We start from the raw sequence: 6000 nt of genomic DNA, 5'->3' as shown, positions 1-6000 counted from the left end.
CATTTGTTTTGCTGACAGAATTGGGCCACTAGTTCTTTACCTACTAGGTTGAAAAGTTCATCCTGTTCTACCTTTTAATAGAATGGCAAAACTTCCCTGTAAACTCAGCTCCCAAAATTGATTACAACCCTAGTAAAGCTGGCTCTGACCAAATGTTGGCACCACTTTCATAAACCACAAGTTTTGACAAGCTTTTTCCTTCTTCTCTGCTAGCATTTAATACATCTTTTTCTCCAGGCATACCAGTCAGGTGGTATAAATCTCCTGCCACAAGCATGAGTCCCTAAAGGAACAAGAATTACCTTTGACAGAATGTCATGCATGAGATCATATTTAGGATAGGTTTATTGTGTCCTATGCAGCTCACATGCTGAAAAAGAATTTCACCTTTCACTTTTTCATAATATTCCTTTAATTATACTATTTTCTTAACATAGACAGCTTTGTCTACACATGCTTAAAACTTTCAGTCACTTAACCACACAGGCCACAGAATAGATTTCCTTCCAGGAATTGAAAGAAAAGTAACTAAGAACTTAAACAGTTATTTAATCCTGAAAACAGTAACATAGATAATGAAATGTAAATGAAATTTAAAATATTTTTCATAGCTGGAGAAAATAACTAAATCTGCTATCAAAAACTTGAGGCTCATGCTAAGATGTAGCATTAGCTTTCCTAGCAAAACATACATTAAGTATTTCTAATCGTGCTCAGACTAGAACAAACCCAACTTAATCTTTTATTCAAGTTCATTAAACAAAATCACCTACTGCAGCTCAAAAAATCTTGTTCATAGCATGGCTCCATAGCATCAGAGGGAAAAGGTGTATGTTGAGAAGGGGAAAATCCTTCCAGTTAAACCAGAAACCACATATGGAGTTTTGTCAGAAGGTTACTCCTGGTCAGCAGGAGAAGTTTCCTGAATATTATTTTGAAGGCTGCCTTAAAAGAAATCTGGACTGATTTCTTCATGTTTTGCTAAAAATGGCACAGAGATGACTTAGCATCTTTCTTACAGCTGGTGTTGGTCTTTGTTGAAAAAGCTCAGCATTTCTGAGAGGGGTTTTTTGCAAAGCAAATGAAGAACCATCAGTGATTCCACTTGAGTCAACTTTTCCCCGACCGAGTGACGCTGACAGCTGTGCCAGCTCCACCACAGTAGAGGCAGCAAAGGCTTCAGCCACAGGAAGGTACATGGAAACCACCAACAGAGACCACACCAACAAGGAATTCATGACTTCCACATTTTATCTTTGTTCCCAAAGCAAATCTCTTTGCTTAACCTTTGCTATCACATCTGCAAAATGGTGTTGAAAGAGACTGTAACAGGGCAAGCTGTTATGAAGCTTTCTGGCAATATAGGTCTCAAACCCCATTCATTTCCTTAAGAGCAAACTCAGAACTGTAGTAATTCTCAAACTTGATCACTGTCTTACAGATACTACTGTAAGCAGCAACTCAAGTGGTAGGAGTTCCCTTACATCTCCCATCCCACCCCCAGCCTTTTCCTGCCTCCCCAGTGCAGCAGTGCACATCCAGTTGTGCTGTGAGCCAGAGCAAAGCAAAGCACAGCCCCTTCCCTCTCCCCCACCTGCCTTTTCAAGTGAATTCAATTCCCTGACCTGATTGCCAGTCCCACAAACAGCTGCACCTTCCTAACTCCTTATGTCAGCACTGCTGCTGCACTCCCCACATGGTGTTATCTATAAAGTGTTTGGTTTGTGGGTTTGTTTGGTTTTTTAAAGAATTATTATTATGTATGACCTACTGCCTCTGAGAAACTGGAGAAGGCTAATGGCAGGAAGGGTGGGTATCCCTCTCTCTCTGGAAGAAAAGAGAGAAGTGCCCAGCAGTTACAAGGTTTCTGAATCTTTACTCAAATGAGCCTTTCTGCACAGCCCTGAAGAGGTGAAACACAAAGAGAGACTTCACCAATCAGCTACACAACACATTTGAGTTGTACCATTATTTTCCCTACGATATTCTAGAAGCCCTTAGGTATTTCAAGTATGTTCAGAGAAAAAGGAAAAAAAAAAAAAAAAACAAAACAAAAAAAGAAATAATCTACAAACTTCTTCTCACAACATAACACATAAACCCTAACATTTCTTTAAAATAACCCTGTTGAGCAAGGATAAGCAAAATAAGCCAACAGGAGCTGCAGTTTATTGCCTCTTATGAATTAAAAGCTCATTGCTGTTTATTGGCATTTTGCATGTGCCCTTTGGAGACACTCATAAATTCTTCATAATAATCTATTTTCAACTGAAAAAAAAATTAAATGGCAGCAATGGGAGGTGAGTGCCAGTTCTACATCCCACTCTTTGAAGCAATCTGTCCCAAGACAGACTCCCTGATACAGCAGCTGTGCCTGCCCATCTTTGGCAGTGACTCACACCAAACAGAACTCTGAGAACTTTGCTTAGAGATGCTTGGGGTGAATTTATGCTGCCCAATATCTCACATTTCTTTGTTGCATTTGGGAGACTAGTTTCTGTCACACACAAGAACATGACACACCAGGGGAGAGAGGAGACATTTTGCCTGAATCTTCCTTCTCCTCACCTTCTTCCAGAGGAGAGAGCAACTTCCAGGCCAAGGAGCTCGGTTGCCACTGGAGAGAAACATTAGCAAATTGCAATCAAAGCTGAAAAGATGCAACTACTCATGGACTTCTTTGGATTAGGAAAACAGGGAGCCTGATTTAGTTCAAGAAACATGCATTTATCTGAAAAACAAGTGGAGAGGGAAAAAGGTTTTAAACTATCTTTTGGCAACAGACGATCTTGGGCCCCAGCGTGCCTATCTACAGCTAACACAGAGAGTTGCTGCTGCAGCAATAATTCCAGGGCATACAGCAGCATCAGTAATTCTCCTGCCTAGAGGCCAGCAGCAGAGATCAGTGGTTTAATGTTGTGCATTTAAAAGGGGGAGAAATAATGCCAGTACCTAAAGCAGCCTTAGAATTGATCACAGAGCTCTGCCTGAAGTGACAGCCCTTTCGCTGCATGCCTGCTGAGAACGGCCTTCTCCAGGGAATACATCTAAATGCTGGGGAACAGGGAGAGAAACTTGGATTCTGAAGTTCACCTTATTTTGCACTGAATGTGTGGAAAATACAGTTTATTGTTCATAAACAATACAAGACAAGAAACTCAACTTCTTGCCAGTGGAAGAAGGCAAGCAGTGGAAAAAGGGCACTGCAGACCTGTCATGTTTGTTTTGGAGGCTGTGAGGGTGAAAGGAGTCAAAAGGAACAAATTGCAACAATCAAAACAGAACAGAGGGCCCATATGGACTTACTTCAGGATCATGGATGGAATGAGAAATCCAGATTTCATAGGTGCTGTTTTGCATCACAGAAAGAATTATGGGATTATAAAGTGGGAAAGTCAGAAGAAAATGAGATTTTGTCATTAACCATGCATACTCCCTGTTAAATTCTACTGAAAACGTTGTGTCTACTTCCCCTGAATTACTTTGTGCTTATCTTAGAGAAGCAGGGTGGGGGGGAAGGTTAAGTAAACAGAATATCACCAAGAGTCAAACAAAACAAGAAATGAAGAAGAGACACCTTAGAAATGTCTTGATCAGAGAACATCTGCTGTGTTCACTGATTGCTCTGAGTATATGATGCCCATGTTATTTAGGACAAATTTTAATCCCAGATTACCTACGTATTTTTCACAATGTTCTGTATAGATGTGTGACAGCAAAGCTGTTCTTCCTATACAGTGTTGGTCATATCGCTAACTTGGAACATTCATCCATTTAGAAAGGCAATCCTACACAGACTTCACATTCAGAAGCCTCATGTCTCTTTCCCTTGTACATTTTTAGGAAAGCTGACTTCTGATGCAACTGACCCATTTCTCAGCTATGTTTTTGGATTGCATCTGGGATGTGTCAGTACTGCTAGGGGCACTTTAGCAAAGTTCAAAGGGAGGAGATAAATTGCACTGGGAGACAGGGGAGAACTCTCTGCACCATGTGTAATACACATGTTAACATGTATTATGTATGGCTATGTTATATATATTATGCACAGCTAACATTTTCCACTTTCTTCTCTTTAATAATGAAAATGTCTCTAACAGAGTTCTGGTCTAGTCTCCTTACCCTGCTCCCCTGCTCCTTCATATTTGACAGCATCTAGAATAAGCCCTTTTTTCCCTTTTTTTGCTGGAGGAAGCAGCAGTCAGTGTGACACTTGATGTGTCTGCCATGTCCTCTTTTCATGCTCTTTTCTAACCCTCCCCAGCTGCAACCAAGCCAGTGGTGGAGGGAAACCCTCACAAGTAAACCCAGAAAGCACTTACTGAAAACAAATAATGTTGCTAAGGAACTGTAAAGATAAGCTCAAACCTACCAAATCCAGGAAGGAGAAGAGAGTTCATATGCTCTTTTCAAACACACACCACTCATTGCTCTCATTGCTCAGTCTGTCACATTATATTAACACAGAGCTGAAGCTGTGATTATGCGCACCCAGGACAGATACCAAAAAATGTGGGAATCCCAAGCACCTAGCAGGTTTCAGCACTTTCTTCCTCTCTTCCTAATTTTTATAATTTCACCACACCTAAAAAGAGCCAAGAAGACTGAAACTGCAGGTAGGCTATCAGCAGTGTAGGTAAACTGCAGGTAGTGTATCATCAGTTACTTATAATGACAGGAGCCTGGTTAACAGTAGCAGGAAAGCCACCAGCAGCACAGCTGGGCAACATCAGCATAGAGCCCAGGGGTCTACAGGAGGCACAAATTGTACCCTCCTTGCCCTGGCCATGTGGGCTTGACTGCCTATTTGCAATTTCAACTTCCTGCACAGCCTCAGGAGCCACGCTTTGCCCACGTGTATTTGCTTCAAACCAGAGTTATTACTAAGCTCAACCCACAAATAAAGCTGACTCCTGTGTGTTGGGAGGTGAGAAGATGAAAGCCAGAGGAAAGGGATGAACGTGTCTGTTATGCCTTGCCTATGCCAGGCAACCCTTGGGGCCATGTTTAGGTGTTTTCAGAGCCTGGTGAGCTCTGGAAGCAAGGAGAAATTAAGGTAGAGCAAGCCCCTTTCATCAGCTGCCCTTTGAGTACTGCACATTCTGTTCCTCTTGCACAGAGCTACAGACAAATTTCCCTACACTTTGAAAGGCTGGGAAATAAGAGCATTCCACTAGAAAGGTTATATTTAGCCCTCCTATCACCATTCACCTTGAGTTAAATCAGATACCGGGAATGCAACCATTGCCTACGGAGCAGATGTGTGGTTGTAGCTGCTGAACCCCTGAAATTGCAGCAGCCACCAGCCCTGTGGCTTTATCAGTGCTTCACAGCAAGGCTGAGACTTCTCCAAAGGCAACAAAGTGATCTCATTTGTTAGCTTGGCTTCATCCTATCTTGTCATACAGAGATCAGAGCGGCTCATTTCTGCTGTGAAAAACAAGAGAGCATTTCCACTTCACACTCAAGAATTCTCACCAAAACGGCACTAGAGTACTACAAAGTATCTATCAGAAATACAGTAAATTTTAATCCTTGCCAACAACATACCCTGAAAGTGATTGGCTTGAAAAAGCATAACCTAAATATCCTTACACTTTATCCAGAAGAATTTCTTCTTGCCTCACACATCTAGCACATTCTGTCCACCATGTAACTGTATTTTACTAGTACAAAAAGCTATATATAAAAGGGCATTCCCACAATCAGGGTATTCACACAAACAGCCACAGGTGAGGGACATCAGGCACTTCAAATTCCACCTGCAAAGGGCTAATAAATGCACCTGGGTTCTCCCACCTGGCTGATTTCCCATGCTCAAGGACTTCTCACCCCCTGAGGCTTTAAGTAACCACACTCAGGTGCTAGAAGGTGTAGTAGCTCCAACCTATCCAAAGCTCCTCTTCCTACAAGGAGCAAACCAGCAGCAGCATTAAAAAACCCCACACCAGGATGCAACAGCTTCTCTCTGAGGGCTTCTGCTGAACAACTGTTACACTT

This window comes from Pyrgilauda ruficollis, unplaced genomic scaffold, assembly GCF_017590135.1.
Source record: "Pyrgilauda ruficollis isolate IOZ18807 unplaced genomic scaffold, ASM1759013v1 scaffold43, whole genome shotgun sequence".
NCBI lineage: Eukaryota > Metazoa > Chordata > Aves > Passeriformes > Passeridae > Pyrgilauda > Pyrgilauda ruficollis.
This window is presented reverse-complemented; position numbering follows the sequence as displayed.